Source organism: Hyla sarda, chromosome 8, assembly GCF_029499605.1.
Source record: "Hyla sarda isolate aHylSar1 chromosome 8, aHylSar1.hap1, whole genome shotgun sequence".
Classification (NCBI taxonomy): domain Eukaryota; kingdom Metazoa; phylum Chordata; class Amphibia; order Anura; family Hylidae; genus Hyla; species Hyla sarda.
This window is the reverse complement of record NC_079196.1, coordinates 89,932,065-89,958,888: the sequence shown is the minus strand read 5'-3', so window position 1 is coordinate 89,958,888 and position 26,824 is coordinate 89,932,065. Positions and strand designations below refer to the sequence as shown.

The 26,824-nt window shown below is 43.8% G+C and overlaps 1 protein-coding gene across 10 annotated transcripts in view; it reads left to right on the top strand.

Annotated features, from left to right (window-relative positions):
- MAP2 (microtubule associated protein 2) overlaps positions 1–26,824 on the top strand; it is a 249,525-nt gene that overhangs the window by 34,033 nt on the left and 188,668 nt on the right. For all 10 annotated transcript variants that reach the window (XM_056535275.1, XM_056535273.1, XM_056535274.1 and 7 more), the window contains exon 2: positions 7,249–7,294. The gene's annotated coding sequence lies outside the window, so the exon portion shown is untranslated. The remainder of the gene's footprint in view (positions 1–7,248; positions 7,295–26,824) is intronic.

Genomic DNA, 26,824 nt, shown 5'->3' with positions numbered 1-26,824 from the left:
GACAGGTGTGTAGAGTAGTGTACATGAGTGACAGAGGGGTGTAGAGGAGTGTACATGGGTGACAAAGGAGTGTTGGGGGTGTAGAGGAGTGTACATGGGTGACAGAGGGGTGTTGGGGGTGTAGAGGAGTGTACGTGGGTGACAGGGGGTGTACAGGGGTGACAGATGGTTGTAGAAGAGTGTATGGGTGACAGGGGCATAGGGATGACAGAGTGGTTTACATGGGGGGCAGAGGGGTGTACATGGGTGATAGAGGGGTGTGCATGGGTGACAAAGGGGTGTAGAGGCATGTACATGGGTGACAGAGGGGTGTTGGGGGTGTAGAGGAGTGTACATGTGCGACAGAGGGGTGTAGAGGAGTGTACATGAGTGACAGGGGAGTGTAGGGGTTAAAGAGGGGTGGACAGGGGTGACAAGGTGGTAACAGAGGGGTGGACAGGGTTGACAAGGTGGTAACAGAGGGGTGGACAGGGTTGACAAGGTGGTAACAGAGGGGTGGACAGAGGTGACAAGGTGGTAACAGAGGGGTGGACAGGGGTGACAAAGGGACAGAGGGGTGAATAGTCGGGGTTGGACATTGGTGATGGGGATAGATTGGGGGGTGGTCAGAGGGATGGTGAACATGGGTGACAGAGGCAGACAAGGTGAATATGGATGACAGGAAAGTGGACAAGGGTGAAAGGGGGTAACAGAGGAGTGACAAAGGGGGGTGGACAGGGGTGACAGAGGGGAGAGGGTGCAGTACCTTAATTAAGCTGAGCTGAGCCGTCCTTCTGCGGAGGGCTGGGTAACATAAGGCAGGCCGGCCGGGAACAATCCGGGGGGGGGGGGGGGGGGGCGGGTTCACAATCCGGTGCACGATCCCCATTGCATTCAGTCCCTCCTGGCCTGCACGCCTGACACTTACTCACTGTACTGCAGGGGGGAGAGGGACGCTGTGTGCGCAGTGCACACGTACGCGCAATGCGCAGGCTGGGGTGGGACATTTAAAAAAAATGGTTGGGAATCACTGACCTAGACAATAGGCAGCAGCAGTGGTTTGTTCCAAAGCTGTTTGCAGAAACATAAACACTATCAAGCACCCAACTACTTTTTGTACAAATCAAAATATATAAAACTCATATGTATGTGTGTATGTGTGTATGTTCCAGCATCACGTCCAAACCGCTAAAGATATTAACATGAAACTTGGCACACATGTGACTTATATGTCAGCAACAAACATAGGATAGGTAATTTAACCCTTACTCAGCCCCCATTTGCCAGGGTTGGTGTTTTTGTTTAAAGTCCCATACAAGTCTATGGGAAATATATGTTGCGTCATAACTTCCAAACGGCTGGAGATATTTCCATAATACTTGGCCACATGTTACTTATATGTCCACTTAAAATATAGGATAGTTAATTTAAACCTTAACTACCCCCATTTGTGAGGGTCAGGGTTTTTATTTAAAGTCCCATGCAAATCAATGGGAAATGTATGTTCCTACATAACTTCTGTACAGCTGGAGATATCTCAATAATATCTTGTACACATATTACTTATTTGTCAAATGAAAATATATAATAGTTAAATTAAACCTTTGTTTCAAGTCCCACGCAAGTATATGGGACTCCCAGTGCCTTACTCCACAAGCTCCGCTCTGCATCTCCTGGTGAATGTGTCAGTCTGTCTTGCAAGCCACATCCCATCTCACAAAGACATGTCCACCATTTAATCCCCACCCCTTTTATTATCTACCCTTTTTGTGCATCGGTCTGGCTTGCAAATCTTGCCCAGTCTCACAAAGCTACATCCCCTTCTATTTTCAGCTTTCAATATCTTCATCACAAATCAGTCCCATCTGAGGACAGGATATCAGGATGGGACATAAGGACAGCATATGAGGTCAAGATATGAGGATGGCATATGAGGACGGGATATGGGGATGGGATATGGGGTTGGGCTATGAGGACGGGATAAGAGGACGGAATATGAGGATGAGATAGGAGGTCGGGATATAAGGACAGGATATGAGGTCAGGATATGAGGACGAGATAGGAGGACAGGATAGGAGGTCGGGACATGAGGACGGGATATGAGGCTGAGATAGGAGGTTGGAATATGAGGTCGAGATATGAGGAGGGTATATGAGAATGTGATAGGAGGTTGGGATAGGAGGTCGAGATATGAGGATGGGATATGAGGACAGGATATGAGGTCAAGATGGGAGGACGGGATAGGAGGTCGGGATATGAGGACGGGATATGAGGTCGCGATATGAGGTCGGGATATGAGGATGGGAAATGAGGACAGGATATGAGGTCGAGATAGGATGGGATAGGAGGTTGGGATATGAGGACAGGATATGAGATCGAGATAGGTGGTTGGGATATGAGGACGGGATAGGAGGTCAGGATATGAGGTCGAGATATGATGACGGGATATCAGGACGGGATATGAGGTTGAGATATGAGGACGGGATATGGGGTTGGGATATGACAACAATATATGAGGATGAGATATTAAGTCAAAAGCTTCCTCCTTTGTTGATTTTCCTCCCCAACAAGGGTTAGGAAGAAAAAACGGGCAACGCCGGGTACTCAGCTAGTAAGTAATAAAAGTGGATTTTTCACTATTCACATGTTTAACATATTACTTCTTCAGGCCATAAGGACAGAACAGGTTTTTCTTCTTAAATTTTTTATTGAATTCTGAATATTAAAACGCTATCTCTGTCTAGCCACTTACCTGACATTACAGGGCTACTCCACCCCTAGACATCATATCCCCTATCCAAATGTCTGGGGTGCCGCAGCCAAGATCGCGGGGGTTCCCAGCAGCAAGACCCCTGCGATCTTGGCTGCGGCACCCCAGATATCCAGTGCAAACCTCGCTCCGTGCCAGATGACTGGCAATGTGGGGCAGAGGCTCGTGACGTCATGGTCACGCTCCCGATCGTGACTTCATGACCACGCCCCACTCGTGACTTCATGGCCACGCCCCCTCAATGCAAGTCTATGAGAGGAGACGTGACGATTGTCTTGCCCCCTCCCATAGACTTGCATTGAGGGGGCGTGGCCGTGATATCACGAGCAGAGCGTGACCGTGACATCACGAGCTTCTGGCGCTGCCCCCCCACGCTCTAAACGAACACCGGGTGCAGCAGGGTTTGGATAGGAGATAAGATGTCTAGTGGCAGAGTAGCCCTTTAAGGATACTCTGTAATCGAGAATGAGAAGTGCTGTCCAGGCCTCAAAGATGCAGAACTTTTTGGCTGACACCAGGTCAGCCCATGGGTCATCAGTGTTTATGTGGTCACCTTTATTTTCCTAGAGTATTTAAAGGGGTACTCCACTGGAAAATATATATATGTATATATATATATATATATATATATTTAATTAACTGGTGCCAGAAAGTTAAACAGATTTGTAAATTACTTCTACTAAAAAATCTTAATCCTTCCAGTATTTATCAGTTGCTGTATGATCCACGTGAAGTTCTTTTCTTTTTGAATTTCCTTTCTGTCTGACCACAGTGCTCTCTGCTGACACCTCTGTCCATTTCAGGAACTGTCCAGAGCAGGAACTGTCAGTGTACAGAGCATTGTTTGTCCTCAGCGCACAGAGCCCTGCTTGTCCTCAGTGTACAGAGCCCTGCTTGTCCTCAGTGCACAGAGCCCTGCTTGTCATCAGTGCACAGAGCCCTGCTTGTCCTCAGTGCACAAAGCCCTGCTTGTCCTCAGTGCACAGAGCCCTGCTTGTCCTCAGTGTAAATAGCTCTGCTTGTCCTCAGTGTACAGAGCCCTGCATGTCCTTAGTGTACAGAGCCCTGCTTGCCCTCACTGTACAGAGCCCTGCTTGTCCTCAGTGTACAGAGCACCGCTTGTCCTTAGTGTACAGAGCCCCGCTTGTCCTCAGTGTACAGAGCCCTGCTTGTCCTCAGTGTACAGAGCCCTGCATATCCTCAGTGTACAGAGCCCTGCTTGTCCTCAGTGTACAGAGCTCTGCTTGTCCTCAGTGTACAGAGCCCTGCTTGTCCTCAGTGTACAGAGCCCTGCTTGTCCTCAGTGTACAGAGCCCTGCTTGTCCTCAGTGTACAGAGCCCTGCTTGTCCTCAGTGTACAGAGCCCTGCTTGTCCTCAGTGTACAGAGCCCTGCTTGTCCTTAGTGTACAGAGCCCTGCTTGTCCTCAGTGTACAGAGACCTGCTTGTCCTTAGTGTACAGAGCCCTGCTTGTACTCAGTGTACAGAGCCCTGCTTGTCCTCAGTGTACAGAGCCCTGCTTGTCCTCAGTGTACAGAGACCTGCTTGTCCTTAGTGTACAGAGCCCTGCTTGGCTGCCCACACCCTGTATTTGGATAAACAGGCAATAGCTGCAGGGACAGCATTTTTCACCCACAAATATACACATTTTGTAACCAAAAATATAAATATAATGTTATTATCTACATTATATCAAACGTTTTTGCAATTTGACAGATACACTTTAATAATAAAATACCAGAGATGTACATATCAATCCATGAATGTGCAGTATGAACATATAGAACATTTCTAGTTGAATGCAAATTCAATATATTAATAGGCTAAGTGTCCACTTGGGTTTTTTCTGGCAGTTTTTGGATATCTGCCACTGCAGTTTTTGAGCCAAAGTCAGAAGTGGATCCTTTTGAATACACTTTTGGCTTTGGCTCAAAAAATGCAGTGGTACTTTTTCAAAAAACTGCAAGAAACAAAACCAAGTGGAAACTTAGCCTAAACTGAGTGAGGATCCTCAGTGTTGACTTTCTACATTCATTGTGTGTTTGTTTTCCTAAAATTTCTCTTTTTTAATTTTTTTGGGGCCCACTCACTTTTGATGCTTTTTTTTCTCCATAAATCTCTGTATCTAGCAGCTGCATTGTGATTGGCAGGATGAGTGGCAATGCTTACAGCGTGCATTATATTGTTCCAGTTTTCAGACTAAATAACAGACATGGCTTGTATAGACAAGAAATAATGAACTCCTACAGCGGCGAGTACAGTATAAAAAAACAAAAACAAAGTGTATCTAACGTGAAAACAAGTAAGGCATTTATAAATCGGTTATCACTGTTAAAATGAGTACTGTACATTTTTAATAGCGGTCTATGGAAGAATGAAGATTATATCACAAGATTATATGAACGATCGCCATTAGAGAATTTGGCAAATGTTCAGATGCTTGAGCATATATGTAAAACATTGTTGTTGTATTTTTTTATTTCTTTAACTGGCCACTGCTGTCTTGGTGCCTTTGTGTTTCACCTATGCAACTGAATGCGAATGGATCCCAAATTTGATAGATATCTCTACTCCCCTATCCTGCTTGAGAGTGCGCTTACACATTCAGGTTTTTAATTATTTGGCATGAGGAGTCCAACCCCTGATAGGCTATGGTGGTGTTTCATACTATCTACATTCATATCTATCTATGTCCATTTATGTGACAGATACACTTTAAAACTGCCAATATACCCTTATACACCTCTGTTTAGTTCCAGCCTCAATGAAAAAGGTTAAGCAATTGGACAATTTGAAACCACAAATTATGTTCTATCCATGATCCACCCAATTTAAACACATTTTTCCAAAACTTCGAAATTGAAGGCTTATCCTTAGGATAGGCTATTAAAATCAGATCAGTGGTAGTTCAACTATAACAGCCGCACCAATGTTAGCGAGGATTCTGAGAAAAAGACCTTGAAACCGGCGCTGCTGAATTCACCACATCAGAGACAGGGATAGGGGTTCAGGAACCACTTGGGATCCACTTTTATTGAGATTACGCGTTTCGAGGGGAGCCCCCTCTTCTTCAGATCAGGGATACAGTTAATACAAAGTAGCAGGTATATATACAAGATCCCCGATCTGAAGAAGAGGGGGATCCCCTCGAAACGCGTAATCTCAATAAAAGTGGATCCCAAGTGGTTCCTGAACCCTTATCCCTGTCTCTGATGTGGTGAATTTAGCAGCGCCGGTTTAAAGGTCTTTTTCTCCGAATCCTTGCATCTCTACCAGGACCTTCTCTGAGTCCAGCGACCTGCGGCACAGCAGCTGACTTCCAACCCTGTACCCCCCCCTTCCTGGGTGTTGGGTTATACGCCTTTTTTCTTTTATATCAAGGTGAGCGGCCATCTGAAGGGGGCTTTATATTGCCCCAGCTGCTATAACTCTTACCTACCTTTGTTTCCACTGGGGTAATGCACGAAGCGCCGTATACGGTTGTCCCCTTTTTCTATTTTATCACAGCACCAATGTAAGGACCATTGTTTAGCAGATACAGCGCCTTACACTTTGTAGTGTCTGTGTCTGGTACTGCTTTAAGATAAAACTGGCACATAGCTGCAAATACCAGGTGCAGCCACTACAAAATGCATGGCGCTGTGCTTTCTAAACAGTGAAGGAGATAAAGCGTTTGTTGGAATGCTGACCTGTGGGGCTGCCCTATTTAATATTAAAGGGGTACTCCGGCGCTTAGACATCTTATCCCCTATCCGGGGACCCCCGGGATCTTGCATGCCGCACCCCGTTAAAATTAGACCCCGGAGTGTGTTCGCTCCGGGTCTGATTACTGTCGATCACGGGCCGGAGCATTGTCATTGACAGCTGTCACGCCCTCTCCCATAGGCTTGCATTGAGGGGGCAGAGCGTGACGTCACAAGGGGGCGGTAGCCGTGACGTCACAATGCTCCGGCCTTGTGATCGACAGTAATCAGACCCGGAGCGAACACGCTCCGGGGTCTGATTTTAACGGGGTGCAGCGTGCAAGATCACGGGGGTCCACAGTGGTGGGACCCCCGTGATCAGGCATCTTATCCTTTGGATAGGGGATAAGATGTCTAATCGCCGGAGTACCCCTTTAACATAGATTATCAATATCAAAGTCCTTAAAAAAGAAAAATTCCTTTATGAACTTCCAAATGTCATCTGTAACTTCCTAGATGAGTGTCATAGCAGGAAGGAGCAGAAATCACATATTTCCGGCTACATCTCGTTATAATATAGCCGACAAAAAAACAAAACTATCTATGTGGACTTGGTCTTGGATTGTTTTCATCTAATCATTTTTAATTGGAGCTTACTGAGATTAGTACTGTATTGGATTTGTTCTTTCGCACGATTATGGTTTTGTACCCTCTAATGTCCCAGAGGTATCACTCGCCTCCCCAAATACAAAAGGAGAAACCGTTCTGTGTATCTGATATGTGAATAATTGATGCGTTGTTTACTCTTTGGTTTCAGATAACTCTCCTGCTGGTCTCAGTGCTGGATGCCTGATTGAACACTGGTAAGCTCTCTGAGAATGTTTCTATTGTTGTAGCACATATATAGAAGGATAGGGGGGGGGGGGGAATTGGGTCAATTTAATGCATACATTAGGTGTAAATCATGCAGATGACTTGATTAGCACTCTGTCAATTCCAGCTGCACCCAGGTTTAAATAAACAATTATTAGACAAGTCAGTGTTTGTTTTTTAAGGACACAATTACTGGGTGATGGCGTGTTTCCTGTAAATATTAGTTTTTATGCTGCTCACTAATTTTCCAATTATCCAAGAAAACATATCTTGCATGCTTCTGCAGGTCAGTGGAACAACTCCAATACACATAATTGGCTTTACCCTACCAGAAGGAGTATTTATCACGTGTAAATTAACTTGGCTGCACTACAAGTGTTTTCCCCCAAAATATTAGCCCTATGACTGCACGAATATCTCCGGTGCTTCCACAGTGCACTGAGCCCTCGTGCCGACATACTACTACATGCAAAGGGAGAGACAGGGCTCCGTTCGGGAGATCGCAGGGTGTCTCAGCGGTTAGCCCCTAGTGATTAGAAACATATTCCTTATCCCCTTTAGGGTAGGGTCATACACAGCTCTGTGACTGCACACAGTGTGAAATACACAGTCACTGGGCAACTACAGAGCGACCTCGTAGCTGCGGCTGTGTAGCTCTATGTGTCTGCTCGTGACTGCCGGTGGGAAATCCGGTGCTATGAGAAGCACCCAGAGCTATTGGCCGGCTGTGACTGCTGGCGGCAGGTACATCTGCAGCGTAAAATCTATCTAATGTCTAAACCTCTGCTCATTTTGGGCTTTAGAGTCCAGTGGGCAGTCCTACTTAGTGATTGACAACTATCTCTGTATACACAGGTAAGGCTGTCAGTCTACTAGGTCCAGAATAAGCAGAGGTCTAGACCAATAAATGACTAGAAATACTGAATATTTTATCTCAGATATAAAGTGCTGTTTTAAAGGTTTCGGCAAGTGTAGAAAAATGCTTCAAAGTAAGTACTGCAACGTTTCTAACATTAAAGGGGTACTCTGCTGCTTATTGTTCCAAACATCCCGGAGAACAAACCACAAATCTTCTGTGGAAGGAGGCTTGCTTGAATCCTTTGGTCTCTTAAAGGGGTACTCTGCTGCTCAGCGATGGCAACAAACTGTTCCGAGTGCTGGAGCCGGTGCCTCCTGACATCACAGCCCCACCCCTCATGACGTCACGTCCGCCCCCTCAATTCAAGTCTATGGGAGGGGGCGTGACAGTCATCACGCCCCCTCCCATAGACTTGAATTGAGGGGGCGTGACATCATGATTGGCGGGGCTATGACATCACAAGCTCCCGGCGCCGACTCAGACACAGTTTGTTCCAGACGCTGAGCAGCGGGGTACCCCTTTAACCTCTTAAGGACCCAGCCATTTTACACCTTAGGACCCGAGCATTTTTTGCACATCTGACCACTGTCACTTTAAACATTAATAACTCTGGAATGCTTTTAGTTATCATTGTGATTCCGAGATTGTTTTTTCGTGACATATTCTACTTTAACTTAGTGGTAAAATTTTTTGGTAACTTGCATCCTTTCTTGGTGAAAAATCCCAAAATTTGATGAAAAATTTGAAAATTTTGCATTTTTCTAACTTTGAAGCTCTCTGCTTGTAATGAAAATGGATATTCCAAATATTATTTTATTTTATTCACATATACAATATGTCTACTTTATATTTGCATCATAAAATTGACGAGTTTTTACTTTTGGAAGACACCAGAGGGCTTCAAAGTTCAGCAGCAATTTTCCAATTTTTCCCAAAATTTCCAAAATCACAATTTTTCAGGGACCAGTTCAGGTTTGAAGTGGATTTGAAGGGTCTTCATCTTAGAAATACCCCACAAATGACCCCATTATAAAAACTGCACCCCACAAAATATTCAAAATGACATTCATTCAGCATTTTAACCCTTTAGGTGTTTCACAGGAATAGCAGCAAAGTGAAGGAGAAAATTCACAATTTCCATTTTTTACACTCGCATGTTCTTGTAGACCCAATTTTTGAATTTTTACAAGGGGTAAAAGGAGAAAATGTATACTTCTATTTGTAGCCCAATTTCTCTCGACTAAGCACATACCTCATATGTCTATGTAAAGTGTTCGGCGGGCACAGTAGAGGGCTCAGAAGGGAAGGAGCGACAAGGGGATTTTGGAGCGTACGTTTTTCTGAAATGGTTTTTGGAGGGCATGTTGCATTTAGGAAGCTCCTATGGTGCCAGAACAGGAAAAAAAAACACATGGCATACCATTTTGGAAACTAGACCCCTTGAGGAACATAACAAGGAATAAAGTGAGCCTTAATACCCCACAGGTGTTTCACGACTTTTGCATATGTAAAAAAAAATTTAAAAAATTTCAATAAAATGTGTTTCCCCCCAAATTTCACATTTTTTCAAGGGTTAATAGCAGAAAATTGCCCCCAAAATTTGTAACCCCATCTCTTCTGAGTATGGAGGTACCCCATAAGTTGACATGAAGTGCACTATGGGCGAACTACAATGCTCAGAAGAGAGGGAGTCATATTTGGCTTTTTGAGAGCAAATTTTGCTCGGGGGCATGTCGCATTTAGGAAGCCCCTATGGTGCCAGGACAACAAAAAATACCCACATTCCATACCATTTTGGAAACTAGACCCCTTGAGGAACGTAACAAGGAATAAAGTGAGCCTTAATACCCCACAGGGGTTTCACGACTTTTGCATACGTAAAAAAAAAAAAATAATTCACTAAAATGTGTGTTTCCCCCCCAAATTTCACATTTTTGCAAGGGTTAATAGCAGAAAATACCCCCCAAAAATTGTAACCCCATCTCTTCCGAGTATGGAGGTACCCCATAAGTTGACCTGAAGCGCACTACGGGCGAACTACAATGCTCAGAAGAGAAGGAGTCATATTTGGCTTTTTGAGAGCAAATTTTGCTCGGGGGGCTTGTCGCATTTAGGAAGCCCCAATGGTGCCAGAACAGCAAAATAACCCCCACATGGCATACCATTTTGGAAACTAGACCCCTTGAGGAACGTAACAAGGGGTACAGTGAGCATTTACCCCCCACTGGTGTCTGTCAGATCTTTGGAACAGTGGGCTGTACAAAATTTTTAATTTGCGCAGCCCACTATTCCAAAGATCTGTCAGACACCTGTGGGGTGTAAATTCTCACTGCACCCCTCATTACATTCCGTGAGGGGTGTAGTTTCCGAAATGGGGTCACATGTGTTTTTTTTTTTTTTTTGCATTTGTCAAAACCGCTGTAACAATCAGCCACCCCTGTGCAAATCACCTCAAATGTACATGGTGCACTCTCCCTTCTGAGCCTTGTTGTGCGCCCCCAGAGCACTTTGCGCCCACATATGGGGTATCTCCGTAGTCGGGAGAAGTTGCATTACAAATTGTGGGGGGCTTTTTTCCCTTTTACCTCTTGTCAAAATGAAAAGTATAGGGCAACACCAGCATGTTAGTGTAAAAAATTTATTTTTTTACACTAACATGCTGGTGTAGACCCCAATTTCACCTTTTCATAAGGGGTGAAAGGAGAAAAAGCCCCCCAAAATTTGTAAGGCAATTTCTCCCGAGTACGGCGATACCCCATATGTGACCCTAAACTGTTGCCTTGAAATACGACAGGGCTCCGAAGTGAGAGCGCCATGCGCATTTGAGGCCTGAATTAGGGATTTGCATTGGGGTGGACAAAGGGGTATTCTACGCCAGTGATTCCCAAACAGGGTGCCTCCAGCTGTTGCAAAACTCCCAGCATACTTGGACAGTCAACGGCTGTCCGGCAATACTGGGAGTTGTTGTTTTGCAACAGCTGGAGGCTCCATTTTGAAAACAGTGGCGTACCAGACGTTTTTCATTTTTATTGGGTAGGGGAGGTGGGCTGTGTAGGGGTATGTGTATATGTAGTGTTTTTTACTTTTTATTTTATTTTGTGTTAGTGTAGTGTAGTGTTTTTAGGGTACAGTCACACGGGCAGGGGGGGTTACAGCGATTTTCCCGCTGCGAGTTTGAGCTGCCGCGCAAAATTTGCTGCATCGCAAACTTGCAGCCTGATACTCACTGTAAGCCCCCTGCCCATGTGAATGTACCCTGTACCTTCAAAGGGGGGGGGGGGACCTCCAGCTGTTGCAAAACTACAACTCTCAGCATGCACAGTCTATCAGTGCATGCTGGTAGTTATAGTTTTGCAACAGCTGGAGGCACACGGGTTGGGAAACACTGAGTTAGGAAACAGACAATGTTTCCCAACCAGTGTGCCTCCTCTTGTTGCAAAACCACAACTCCCAAACATTTTCAGGCATGCTGGGAGTAGTAGTTCAGCAACATCTTTAGAGCCAGATGTTGCCGAACTACAACTCCCAGCATGCTTGGAGTTGTAGTTTGCAACATCTGGAGGACTACAGTTTGCAGACCACTAATACAGTGGTTCCCAATCTGTGCCCTTCCAGATGTTGCAAAACTACAACTCCCAGTATGCCAAAACTGTCTAGGCATGCTGGGAGTTGTAGTTCTGCAACATCTGAAGGGCCAGATGTTACAGAACTACAACTCCCAGCATGCCTGGACAGTAAGGGCATGCTGAGAATGTGTAGTTTTGCAACATCTGGAAGGGCACAGTGGTCTCCAAACTGTGGACCTCCAGATGTTGCAAAACTGCAGCTCCCAGCATGCCCAGATGCCAAGGGCTGTCTGGGCATGCTGGGAGTTGTAGTATATAGGGTCCCAATACAGCAATGCATGTCGCTTTACGGTGATGTGGATTGCTGTAAAGGGCCCGACCGCGGCTGAAGATCTACTCACCTGTCGCCGCCGCCATCTTCCTCGCCAGGATCCAGTCTTCAGGGACGAGGTAAGTACCGGGTCCAGTCCCCAGCACTCCCCCGTCCCCCGCCGCGTCCTCCGGTCTTCCTCCCGTCCTCTCCGGACTTCAAGGGGCCGGGCAGGACGGGAGGAAGTAACCGCCCCCCCCCTCCTGCGATTGGTCGGTTAACTAACCGACAGATCGCAGGGTATAGGAGGAGGTGGCCGGTTTGCCACCTCGCTCCTAGTCTTCAGCATGGTCCTGGCTGTCTGTGACAGCTGGGATCATGCGAAATTACCGGGCGGTCGGGTCCCAGAGACCCGATCAGCCCGGTATCGCCGCAGATCGCAAGGGCGATTTCCCTTGCGATTTGCGGCGATCGCCGACATGGGGGGCATACATGGCCCCCCTCTGCGTTTGCCCTGGATCCCTGCTGAAGGATTGAGCGGCGGAGACCAGGAAAAGACATGACGTATGCATACGTCATGGGTCCTGAAGAGGTTAAGAGACAGAAGGATTCAAGAAAGCCTCCATCCACAGACGATTTGGGGTTTGTTCTCGGGGATGTTTGGAACAATCTGCTTCCTGAATTCCTTCAAAAACTATGTACAAGTATACCTAGAAGGGTCAATGCTGTTGTGAGGGGAAAGGGCGGTCACACCAAATATTGATTTGATCTAGAATTCTCTTCTGTTGTTTGCTTTTCCGTTTTGTTAATTGATAAAAAACAATGTCTGATTTTCATCAGTTCATTTTCAGTAAATTTTTATTCATTATTACTTTTGTCAATTTCAAGTTGTTTCTGGGGATATTGTGGGTTTTTCTGTCTTTAACAACGGAGTGCTGCCAATTCTGTTCACGGCTGTATGTAACTCTGCTTAGCTTATTCTGCTCTAAAACATATTTCCACAAATTGGACTGCATTTTCAATGTCACGAGTTCCCTTTAAAGTGTCTTTAACAATTCCAAATTCAGCAGTATTTATGGATACAATATTAGGTACTAAAGTCCCTCAGGTAACTAAAGAATATGTATGGTCCCACATGCCTCATACAATAGCTTCAGGACCTGAAAGGTGAAGCTCTTCACCGTAATGCGGAGCATCAGCATAACATGCCGGCACTAGGACCGCTCATAGACGGAAATACATTCCATGCGTTGTCCGCAGAAAGAATTGACATGTCTATTCTTTTTGCTGACACCGAAATTTGAATTTCCACGCAAGATTCTGCAATGTGAACAGTGCAGCAGAATCCCTTTCAATCAATGGGACTGCTGCTTTGGAATCTCCGTGCAGAATTCCAATGCGGAATTCAGCATGGAAATTCTGCCATGTGAACATAGCCTAAAAGAGCCTGTCAGGATAACCGTATTAGTGGTTACCAAAAGACTAAAGGTAGGGCTGAAAGGAAAGGTACCACAAAGATTGAGCATATAGTAATGGGCTTCATTGGTCCGCTATTTGGTTGTTTAGTTGGTATGATTGCACATGTGGTACCACGGGTGGTGTAGGGAAATACCTGATCACTTCGTGACTCCAAGCCACCGTTCGCCTATACACGGTCCAAGGTTGGAGACAGCTTCTTCTGGGCCAGACACGGGGATTAAAGAAACACACCGATGTCAGGTTACAGATAACTTTCTTTACTGAGCTGGGTGCAGATGTTGATACACAGACAGTATGGTGCAGAGTGGAGAAGATGATGTGTAACCCTTTGGGAGACCTGTTGCCTAGCTAGGATTTGTGGTGCTTTCACCCAATAGGTTGATACTGACCTGAGAGAATTGAAGATTGATCCAGGTAGCTAGGGTTCTGTCAAGGTCCAGTAGCTTCCTCCGCCAGGGCATGAACTTCCACCGTGGGGGTGATCCTTGCAGAATGACCGGATAAAGTAGATTTGATCTGGCCCTTCCCTCAGGGCTTCTCCACACACCTCACACCTTTACTACAATGGTGCTCAGGAACAACTGGAGATGAACTGGGGCAACTCCTCCCCCCACTACTCTATATACTACTCAATTTACGGGTTCCCATTGGCAGGCAGGGTCACATGGGCTTATACCGCCTCTCAATCTTAAAGGAACTATAACACATATAAATAACATATATAGAAATAACATATATCATGATGAGAATATATTAACCTTTTAGTAATGTGCTGGAAAACAATATAAACAATAATCATTCTTTCAGTGGGCCTAACACCGGTGCCGCAGGTCTGCCTGAGGAAGTCTGAAGCCACATGACAGCTTTTTGTGCTGAGACAACACACACATACTAATAAAGTTTTAATAGGACATTCTATGTGTGTCCATAGTTGAAGGAGAAGTATCATCCATAAGCTCCTGCCAAGGCCCTCTGCTCTCCCTGAGAACGGAGCCTCACAACCCCCGCACAAAGCAGTGGCCAACACGCCCTTCCATTTATCTCTATAGGAGAGCTGGAGATAGGCGAACGGCTGGCTGCCGCTTTGAGTGGTAGTCAGCACACCCCATGCCGGAGATCGTGGGGGTTCTTTAAATAGGGGATACGTTTTTATGCATGATACATCTCCTTTACAGTGGCTCTTGCTGTTGAAGCTGAACTTGTATCCCATATGCACCATATCCAACCTAAACCTTACATACCTGGATAGTCCAATGTAGATATCCCAGACTTTTTCCTGCCTACTTCTTATATATGATACAACCATCATGATTTCCTAATATGCCATCTGTATGAAAAAAAAAATCCTTATGCTCCATTCTATAGAACCCAGGAAATGTGGGAGTTTTTTGAAAGCTCAGGTTGGCAATGATGTGGATGACGGGCGGTAAACAATTTGACTTACAGCTTAGGATATTATTTATGTGTAAATGTTCAGCTAACATTTTTCATTTCACTTTGGATATATTTTGTGTAATAGCTTTTCCCAATCCATTTATTGCATCCACAGTTTGTATTTGTTCTATCTGTAAATAGTAGACAACTCTGTGCTGATATGTATCTGGGACTTGAAGATATGATCGCATTCCCCGGCTGTCTACCGCTTGTCCTGATGAGAGTGAAGTGTCTTTGTGACTGCTCGCTGCCAGAATTGATTACTTGTCTTAGATGGTGAATTCACTTTGATCCCAGTCTTGTATATATGGAGCGTTCGGCAGTGTATGGAACTTGATCCTGTCATCTGATTTCCAGAGGAGATTAATGCTTTTCACCTTCTATCACTATGATACACCTCCTAGCACTGACTGAATTACTTGCCATGTCAGACCATTATGTCGGTTAGTTAGAGAAATGTTAATCTTATGGCCATTTAGTTCTGTTCCAATGGCAGGATGGACGATCTGGTGGCTAGAGAGTCACTGGCCCTCATTTACTTAGAAAATCGGGTTGTAAGTCTATCTTGCTTTCTTACCCGACTGCTTTTTTATCTTATTATTATGTCGCATCCTGTTTGTCGCACGTGGGTTTTGTTGGTTTTGGTTTCCAACTCCTCTGAGTTGTCGGGAAAAAATCCACAACAATTCAACGAATTCGGGTTGGAAACCTTTATAAATACGTGGGAAAGCTCAGAAATGTCGGGTTACACCGCTTTTTCGGGTTTTGGAGAATCCACATCGGGTCCGTCGGGAAAAAATGTTGCATTGTGTCGCAGACTGGCGCACAATGTCTGCAACATATCGCAGACAAAGATGCGCCAAAAATCCCGACAAAAGAAGTCGGGTTTAGAATAGTAAATGAGGGCCACTGTGTTTGAACTTGTACTAATCTGGAACTCAAATAGCAAATGGATAATATACATATTTTAACTAACACATGGAACATGGAGAAAAAAGAGTAGAGTGGCTCATTCATAGTCAGGACAGCCATATTACTAGTTACTGTAGCATTCAGAAGGACCAAATGGTAAGGCTGAAAGGAAGCATGCTAAAAAGAGAGTGAAAAAAGACCACTATATTTGCTGACAGCTATCTTTTGGGGCTACCATTTGACAATTTGGAGGCCCTTTGCATGAACGCAGGCCCACACTCTGGACTCTATGTCAGTGTGGAAGACAATGAATACTTTAATAAATATACATCATTTTAAATTGTATATGGATACAGACAGTTTCACGTTTCAGAACTGCATAATTCTAAGGGCTGCAGAGCTAAGCTTCCTCTAAGTCAGTGTTTCCCAACCAGTGTGCCTCCAGCTGTTGCAAAACTACAACTCCCAGCATGCCCGGACAGCCTTCGGCTGTCCGGGCATGCTGGGAGTTGAAGTTCTTCAACAGCTGGAGGCACCTTGGTTGGGAAATCCTGCTCTAGGTGCTTTGCAGGAATTAAACAGACTTGTAAATGACTTCTATTAAAAAATCTTATTTAACCCTTCCAGTACTCATCAGCTGCTTTATGCTCCAGGGGAAGTTCTTTTCTTTTTGAATTTGCTTGCTGCCTGACCACAGTGCTCTCTGCTGACACCTCTGTCCATTTTAGGAACTGTCCAGAGTACAAGCAAATCCCCATAGCAAACCTCTCCTGCTCTTGACAGTTCCTGAAACAGACAGAGGTGTCAGCAGAGAGCACTGTGGTCAGACTGAAAGGAAATTCAAAAAGAGAATAACTTTCTCTGTAGACTACAGAAGCTGATAAGTACTGGAAGGGTTAAGATTTTTTAATAGACATCATTTAGGAATCTTTTTATGTTTCTGGCACCAGTTGATTTAAAAGAAAATGTTTTCCAGCGGAGTGCCCCTTTAACTTCAGAAGGGAAGTCAAAACTGCGGTAAATCTGGTGAAAATATGCAACAAATCCATCCTGTGTGAACATACCTTGTAACAAAAAAATCTTATTTTCCTACCCATTGAGGTAAATGGGTAGGACATTCAGCAGCAGAAAATAAGCAGCAAACTATGCAGGTATGAATGTACCCTTAGGGTCAGTTCACATGTCTTTGTTTTTGCTGTAGATTTGCTGCAACAGATTTGGCTCCCCATTGACTTCAATGGGCAGCAGAATCTGCCACAGCAAATATGCAGCAAAAAGTGACTATGTGTGAACTGACCCTAAGGGTAGAGCTCCCTGCTGCTGCTGCCATAGCTCTGCGTGTCCTCTCGTGACTGCTGGCGGGAAATCCGCAGGTAAGATTGGATACACAGAGCTACGGCTGCAGCAGGGAGCTCGCTCTGCTGTGGCTCTGTGACTGCCAGCAGCGCATCCATAATGTCCAATACGCTGCGGATGTGCTCCTGTGTGACCCTATCCTCAATCAGTTTTATTTTTAGATAATCTATACCAGTGTCCAATCAAACAGAATAGGTTCACACCATGATTTGTGCCTTCAAGGTATGGAAACATAGGGAAAGTGTTAAACTAACATGCTGACGTGTCGATGCTCGGACAGGCACGAGCCCTATTCCTTTTTATGATCCAAGCGTAGTCAGCTAGTGACTACGTTTGTGTCATTTACTCAACACATCTGAGTTTTGAGCCAAAATTGTATTCGCTCGGTAAATGACCTGAAAGTAGTCACACGCTTCGGCCATTGAAATGGGGCACGTGCCCATCTGAGCATGGACATGTGGGCATGTCATTTTGATACAAATTGTGGTATGAACAAGGCCTAACAGGATGCACCAGTTAATGCATAAATAGCAGTTTATCTAAATAGCAAAGGTTTTTAGGCATTGGGGGTCAGTTAGCCGATTCTTATTGAAATCAACGGCTCCAAACCTTTGTGTTGAATGAAGTTACTCTCAACAGCATCTGTCTGACTTTGCAGCCTGACATTTTGCTTGTCTGTGTTGTCAAAACTGTGCCATCATTTTGACACTTTAGCATAATAAATAAGAGAAAAATTAATATATTTCAATTTGCCAGGGTTGCTCTTTGCCAGTAGTCCCAAGTAGTAGGTCTCCAGATGTTGCAAAATTACAACTCCCAGCATGCCCGGACAGCCAACTGCTGTCCGGGAATGCTGTGTGTTGTAGTTTTGCAACTTCTGGAGGTCCACTGTTTGAAGACCACTGCTCTATGATTTTTTTTTCTTTTATATTTAAAGTGTACCTGTCAGTAGGAAAAATGTTTTATATAATGTAGATACAAGAATGGCTGTGTACACTGAGGACAAGCAGGGCTCTGTACACTGAGGACAAGCTGGGCTCTGTGCACTGAGGACAAGCAGGGCTCTGTACACTGAGGACAAGCAGGGCTCTGTACACTGAGGACAAGCAGTGCTCTGTACACTGAGGACAAGCAGGGCTCTGTGCACTGAGGACAAGCAGGGCTCTGTGCACTGAGGACAAGCAGGGCTCTGTATACTGAGGACAAGCAGGGCTCTGTACACTGAGGACAAGCAGAGCTCTGTATACTGAGGACAAACAGGGCTCTGTATACTGAGGACTAGCGGGGCTCTGTGCACTGAGGACAAGCAGGGCTCAGTGCACTGAGGACAAGCAGGGCTCTGCACACTGAGGACAAGCAGGGCTCTGCACACTGAGGACAAGCAGGGCTCTGCACACTGAGGACAAGCAGGGCTCTGCACACTGAGGACAAGCAGGGCTCTGTACACTGAGGACAAGCAGGGCTCTGTACACTGAGGACAAGCAGGGCTCTGTACACTGAGGACAAGCAGGGCTCTGTACACTGAAGACAAGCAGGGTTTTGTGCACTGAGGACAGGCAGGGCTCTGTACACTGAAGACAAGCAGGGCTCTGTACACTGAGGACAAGCAGGGCTCTGTACACTGAAGACAAGCAGGGTTTTGTACACTGAGGACAGGCAGGGCTCTGTACACTGAGACAAGCAGGGCTCTGTACACTGAGGACAAGCAGGGCTCTGTACACTGAAGACAAGCAGGGCTCTGTACACTGAGGACAAGCACAAGCACAGACACACAGGCAATAGCTGCAGTTACTTTTTTTTCACCCAAAAATATACATATTTTTTAACCAATGTATATTACAAATATACATATAATGGTATTATCTAATTTATGTAAAAAGTTTTTGCTAACGAGAGGTACACTTTAAAGTGGTATTCTGGGTTTATACAACTTGTCCCCTATCCAAAGGATAGGGGATAAGATGTATGATCGCAGGGGTCCCGCCACTGGGGACCCTCCAGATCTTGGTACAGCCGCCGGCATTCTGTGCCAGGCGCTGCTTCCGAGACAGGGATGTGACGTCACGGTCACGCCCCCTTGTGACATCACACCACACCCCCTCCATTCATGTCTATGGCCCCCACGACTGTCACTCCCCCTCCCATAGACATGAATGGAGGGGGCATAGTGTAACGTCACTAGGGGGCATGACCGTGATGTCACATCCCCGTCTCGGAAGCAGTGCCCGGCACAGAATGCCGGGGGCTGCACCGAGATCGTGGGGGTCCCCAGCTGTGGAATCCCTTCGATCATACATCTTATAATAAGATGTATTAACCCAGAATACCCCTTAAAGATTGCCCCTAGATACAGTTAAAATGAATAAATAATAACCAAAATAACTATTTTATATAGTGGAGAATGGAGATGAAAAGACTAGTCAAATCCTAAAACATGAATATATATATATATATATATATATATATATATATATATATATATATATTTATTTATTCTAAATTACTTAGCGCAATAATTAAATGACAAGGTTGTGCATCTTCAGGTAATGGTTGGCTGTTGATAACCATGTCAGCATGACACTTCCTTATTTCTGTATTTTTGATCAGCTCTTTTAAACTACCTTACAATAAAGCAAAAAAGATAAAGCAGCGCTCTATGTTTAGGCATGAACCCTTGATAAATTACCCCTATTTAAACCATATATGCTGGATTCAACCCTATTGCAAGTGCTTAAACTTCATTAGCTTGAAGAATAAGGTGGCTTCATTTGAAACTATGGAGGTCATGCATGATTGCCTTCCCCCTTCTCATAACTGTGCTCAAACTGATGGCACTAAATCCAGGACTGAAACTGCACGAGCATACTATTCATTATGTTCACTAGACTTACCAGGTATTAGGGTAATTAATATCTTTGTGTTGAATTAAAAAGGTTGTCCAGGAAAAACAAAAAATGATGATGTAAAAACAAGTAACATGCTATACTAACCTCTTCCTGGTTTCTGTGACATCCTGACCCATGAGAAACTTCTCCGCTCAGCCAATCACTGATTAAGGTAGGACATTACTTAGGCCACAGATTATCTGAATGGGACAGTTTCTGTGAGGTCGGGATGTCACAGGAATCAGGAAGTAGCAGTTACCAGTGGAGGACCGGGGCAGCAGTGCGGCAGCTGCAGGGAACCAGGTGTGAGTATAGCTTGTTTATTGTTTTTACTCCACCCCCAGCCATTGAAAAAAAAAAAAGTTGTGTTCCCCAGACAACACCTTTTGTTTGGAATTGACAAATCAATTTCTTGCGACAAGATACTACTTCAAAGTGTCTTTTCATCTTTAGGTTTCTTTTATGCGCTTTTTGAAGCCAAGGCCAGGAATGGATCATAGATGGAGGATATGCATCAAGGAAAGACTGAGTTTTGAATTCCCTGCTGGCTTTGCTTTCAAAAACTGTGTAAAATAATTATGTTCATAGATGTACTCGAAAAATGCCATCTCTTATTTATCTGTTGGTAAATTATCTTCTGACCCCAAAGATAACATAAGTCCTAGTTATGGTAGGTATTCAATAGAATGGCTTATATAGGTGCCTTAGGTAGGTAGGTACTAAGATTATTCTAGGACCTCTGTGCCTTGTAGAAGGATTAGGTCACATGTAGATATTGTAATGTATATTTCTTTACTCCATATCATAATATGATAAAAACACGGATTAGGGAATGAAAGGGTAAACTAGGCTTAACTTGCATCCAAATTACTGCACTTCCAGTTGCCATGGAACCGGTTACTGTGCCTTAGCTGACTCTGAAAAACTAATAGCTCCCTAGGAAAAAAAGAAGCAGGGGGTGGGGGCGTCATGCAATGAGTCGTTGGAAGCGAAGTGAAAAAATCTGTGTAAAAAGATGATTTTTAACAACTACAACTTCCTTAAACAAAAATCAGAACTAAAGGCTATGGCTGCTTGTTTTCAGGGTGCAATTAAAAAGATGAAATTCTGTTATCTCTTTCCTAGTGAGACCAAAATCACACACATTGGAGAAAAGTCACTAGCCTTGGCTTCAATAAATAAAGCCATCTACATGCCATATACTTTACATTTGGACTGTTACTTTTTCTTAACCAAGTCAATTTGTTTCTGAATAGAAGCTGGCATAGCAAAACAACTATGCAGTCATGTGAAAAGTTTTGGTTGATTGGGGTTTTAGTTTTGAGACTCCCAATGATTGCTAGATAAAGCCAAGGGAAGCATGCGGCAGTGCACTTCACTCCCCAGCTCATTTAGCACTTAATGCATCTCTTTACAGATTACTCCATAGGCTATAATGGGTTAAATGGGCAGATGTCCTGTACTGATAGGAGCTATTAGATGGGGATGTTTCATAAACTGAAGGGGGAATTAGATGAGGAGATGTCATGTACTGGGAGGAGCTATTAGATGAGGATGTGTCATATACTGGAGTGGGAATTAGATGAGTAGATGTCATGTACCGGGAAAGAGGTTGAGTACAGGGAAGAGGTATTGGACATGGAAGTTCAGAACGGGGTATTAAATGGGCGTGTCGTGTACTGGGAATAGGTATTAGATGGGGGGTGTCATGTACTGGGAGGTGCTTAAGATGGTGACCAAAATTTGCGACAATCCTTGTAACTGCTTTTCATGGCTGTATCTTTAATTCTAAAAAAAAAAATGTTGTTGTTGTTTGGTTTGGTATGGGGTCTGGTCTGTGGTCGGAACTAGGGATCTTTTCTGCAGGGTGGCCTATTCGAATATTTGGCAGGTTCTAAACACTCTAGTTACACCCCTGAATTCTCCCTATACAAAAAATGAAGAAGAAGGTTTAATAGCTCACTGCAGTCTCTGACTACAAGGCAGTGTGAGCTATCAGTAAAATGGTGCATAACAATATTTGTGCTCAGGGCTTCACACTCGTGATTACAATGATACCAGTTTGAAAGACATTAAACGTAACAAGGCGATCAGATTTGTGCCCATAACCACAACGGAGGGCACACCTTTAGTGGGCAAATAGTCAACCAAGTAGGAAAAAATAACAACATCTATAATCATGAACAAATACCACAACCCTAACACAAAACCCAATTTAGACTCTAACTTGGGACATAAAATATAGAATCTGCCAACTAGCTATCCTAATAATCGATGCCTTGTACCGAAGAGCTGTGGTAGTCATGCCCATTCTGTAATAAACGAGCCAGCACTGAAACAGGATCAGGCTGACATACTAGCAGATATATGCCTCGTTAACATACTTGCCTATGACATCATGGCAAGAGTGAAACCAATAGATACCTGTCAGGCATAAAATGAAACTATCCACATTTTTGCTATTAAGCAGCAAAAATAAACTGTTAGCAAAATAATACACAACAACTACTACAGACAGACCTTTGGTGATAATAACTTTGTGGCACCATATTGCCAGTAAATCATACTACACTCAAATAACCACCCTATCTGAAGACTAAGCCATACCTTAAACTGCCAAGCTACTGACAGTGGTGTCCCGCTGAAGTGACCGATCCCTTCACTGCCATCATGCCTATAGACAGGTATTTGCGTAACCAACATATCTGTAGACATGGCAGTTCTTTATGTGAACCATCGTGCCTGTAGACTAGACAGGTCTTGCGTACCATCGTGCCTATAAATGTGCCAGGACTTTGCGTAACCATTGTGCCTGTAGCTGTGAGAGGTCTTGCATAACCATTTTTTTTTGCAACCACCTGTGTGTCGTGATGTTGTTGCTCTGAAAACGTATCAGTAACAGCAACTACGCAGTGTATCCCCCCTGCAGACGTGGCAGGTATAATGGGTATACAACCACCTATGTGTCGTAATGTTGTTGCCCTGAAAATGTGTCAGTAACAACATCTATGCAGTGTATCCCCCTGCAGACGTGGCAGGTATGAAGGGTATGCAACCACCTATGTGTCATCATGTTGTTTCTCTGAAGATGTGTCAGTAACAACAAACTACGCAGTGTATCCCCCTGCAGACGTGGCAGGTATGAAGGGTATACAACCACCTATGTTTTGTGATGCAGTTGCTCTGAAGACGTGTCAGTAACAACATCTACACAGTGTATCCCCCTGCAGATGTGGCAGGTATTATGGGTTTGCAACCACCTATGTGTCATGATGTTGTTGCTCTGAAGATATGTCAGTAACAACAACTATGCAGTCTATCCCCCTGCAGATGTGGCAGGTATGAAGGGTATACAACCACCCATGTGTTGTGATTCTGTTGTTCTGAAGATATGTCAGTAACAACAACTACGCAGTGTATCCTCCTTAAGACATGGCAGGTATTATGGGTATGCAACCTCTTATGTGTCATGATGTTGTTGCTCTGAAGATGTGTCAGTAAAAACCACTACACAGTGTATCCCTCTGCAGTCATGGCAGGTATGTAGGATATACAACCACCTATGTGTCATGATGTTATTGCTCTGAAGACATGTCAGTAGCAACAATTACGCAGAGCATCCCCCTGCAGACATGGCAGGTAATACGGGTATCCAACTGGTTATGTGTCAGAATGTTGATATTCTAAAGATGAGTCAATAACAGTAAGTACTTAGATCGTGCCCCTGCAACCATGACGAATATTTCAATGACCACATCTACTAGGGTAGTACAGATCCTTGGAAAAGGTTGTAAGGTAGATGCTGCATGTAACATGAGAAGTTGATCCAAATGCTGACAAATAGATGAGACTGACTTGATGATGTACATGATACTAATGTTTTATTAGTAAATATAATATCAGCTGTAGTAATAAATAGCCGGAACTTCTGCTCAAACATAATAACACAACTGAAAACATGTGCGTAATTTCAACAATGTCTAACATATACGTGGGATGACGGCAGTAGTAGTGTACATGTGCTATCTAACCTATAGATGAATATGAACCTAACAAGGGTATGCATGTAATTTAAATGCCAGTAAATGGTCATGGACACCCGGCTGATGTAAAGCTAAAATGCTGTGTATGACTGTACAGTGTAAAAGAACACAAAATTATGTCAATGCTCACAATATGGCAGTATAATTCTTATAAATGTATGCTCGAAATAAATGCTATGCAGTTTATATACTGTAAGAAATACTAAGAGTCTATAACCAGTTAGAATGCTGTGAGCATATGTACCCTGTAAAGCAATGAGCGTATGTACCGGTAGGCATGAAAGTACCATAAAATATGAGCAAATATACCGTATAAACGATATGAGCAAAAGTAACGTATAAGCTGTGATTGTATGTACAGAATACTACTATAAGTGCATACACAGTATGAAACTATAAGCATATGCGCTGTATAAGTGCTATGAGCATATGTACCGTATGACTGATATGAATGTATGCAGAGCACAGATGGCAAACACTATGAGCCAAAATACTATGGGCGTATGTACTGCACAAATGCCACGGGCACACATACAGCACAAATATTATGGGCGCATGAACTCAAAAAGCCACGAGCGCCCGCGCAGCACGGCCGCTATGAGCGCATTTATACAAATGTCACGAGCGCATGCACAGAACAAACGCCACGAGTGCACAGGCAGCATAAATGCTAAGAATGAATGAACAGAGAGAGGGTATGAAAAGTGTAAAAACCATGAGCATATGAACAGTATGAAGGCTATGAGCATAAGAACCAAATAAATGACATTAGCGTATGAACAGTATAAATGTCATGAACGCATGAAACAATATAAACGCCATAAGCGCGATAACAACATAAATGTCATGAGTGTCAGAACAGTATCAATGCCATGAGCATATGAAATAGCGTCAATGCCATGAGCATATGAAACAGAATCAATGCCATGAGCGTATGAAATAGCATCAATGCCATGAGCGTATGAAACAGCATCAATGCCATGAGCACATGAAATTGTATCAATGCCATGAGCGTATGAAACAATATCAATCCTATGAGTGTATGAAACAGCATAAATGCCATGAGCGTATGAAACAGCATCAATGTCATGAGCGTATGAAACAGTATTAATGCCATGAGCGTATGAAACAGCATCAATGCCATGAATGTGTAAACAGTACAAATACTATGAGTGAAATGCCATGAGCGTATGAACAGCATAAATACTATGAGCGTATAAACAGTGTGAATGCCATGACCGTAAAACAGTATACTATGGGAGTATGAACAGGATAAATTCCATGTGCATATGAACAGCATAAATGCCATGAGTGTATGGACAGTATAAATACTATGAGCATATAACAGTATGAATACCATGAGGTGAAAAGTATACATGCCATGAGCGTATGAATAGTAAATGCCATGAGTATATGAACAGTATAAATGCCATGAGCGTATGAACAGTATAAATGCCATGAGCGTATGAACAGTATAAATGCCATGAGCGTATGAACAGTATAAATGCCATGAGCATATGAACACTATAAACGCTATGAGCATATGAAACAGTATAAATGCCATCAGCGTATGAACAGTATCAACGCAATAGCCCTCATTTACTAAAAATGGAGTGTTTATCTTGGAGTGATTTTAGGTTTACTCCGTGTATTTTTCAATCTGATTTACTAATCTGTCGCACGTCAATTTCATTTTGTGTCGCACGAGTTGAAATGTGTGTCGCACGCTAAATTGTGTGAAAGGGAATGGCCATGATTGAGTATTTATTTATTTATTTTTTTTAATGGTTGGGGCTGCCTTGATAAACTTATTTTTGGTTGTAATATACCCTTAAATCTGTTGAATTGTAATTGAAAAAACATTTAAAAAAATATTAATTACAATACATATAATCCTGATCGTGATGTATTATGTACAAATGTCAGTAAGTAATAAAAATAAGTAATTAACAGATATAATTAAATACATTTCCAAAAAATGGGTTTAAATAATATACAAAGGTCTGACCACTGAGGCCTCCCGAAATCTCCTGTACGGGGCCCCAACAGCCCGTGGGAAGGGGGCGTGTTGACCACTGCATGAAATGGCAGCCAAAACACCCCCTTAATACAGTGCTATGACAGAGCCAGAGATTGTCAAAGGCAGCGCTCCGGCTCTGCCATAGAGTTGTATTGAGGGAGCGTGTCATTCGCGGCTTCGTGGGGGGGGGGGGCAGCAATCAGACCCCTGCTATCTGAAGCTTATCCCCTATCCTTAGAATAGGGGAAAAGTTTTTCAGGACTGGACTGCTCTTTTAATACAAAGCACCCAGACGCAGGCATTCATCTAGACATACCAACTCACAAACAAACAGGTTACATACAGCCATACATTTTGGCAGGAGTTACGTGCGACTAACCCTGAGGCGTGTCTGGCAAAAAATATTTACAGAATAAAGGAGTGGGGTTTTACAAGGTGTATACAGACAGTACATACAATACAAAAGTAAAGGTGACACATGTGTCTAAAATGCTCCTTTAAAAAGTGCCTCGCCCCATTTCTTGGCTTTCTCAAAAACAGCTCCACCCTCTGGCTGGTGACATCACTGAGCTTTACGACATACTAAATGTTTTTGTTGTAATGTGTCAGACACATGTAACCCAAACAATATAGACTATTATCATGGCTTATATGTT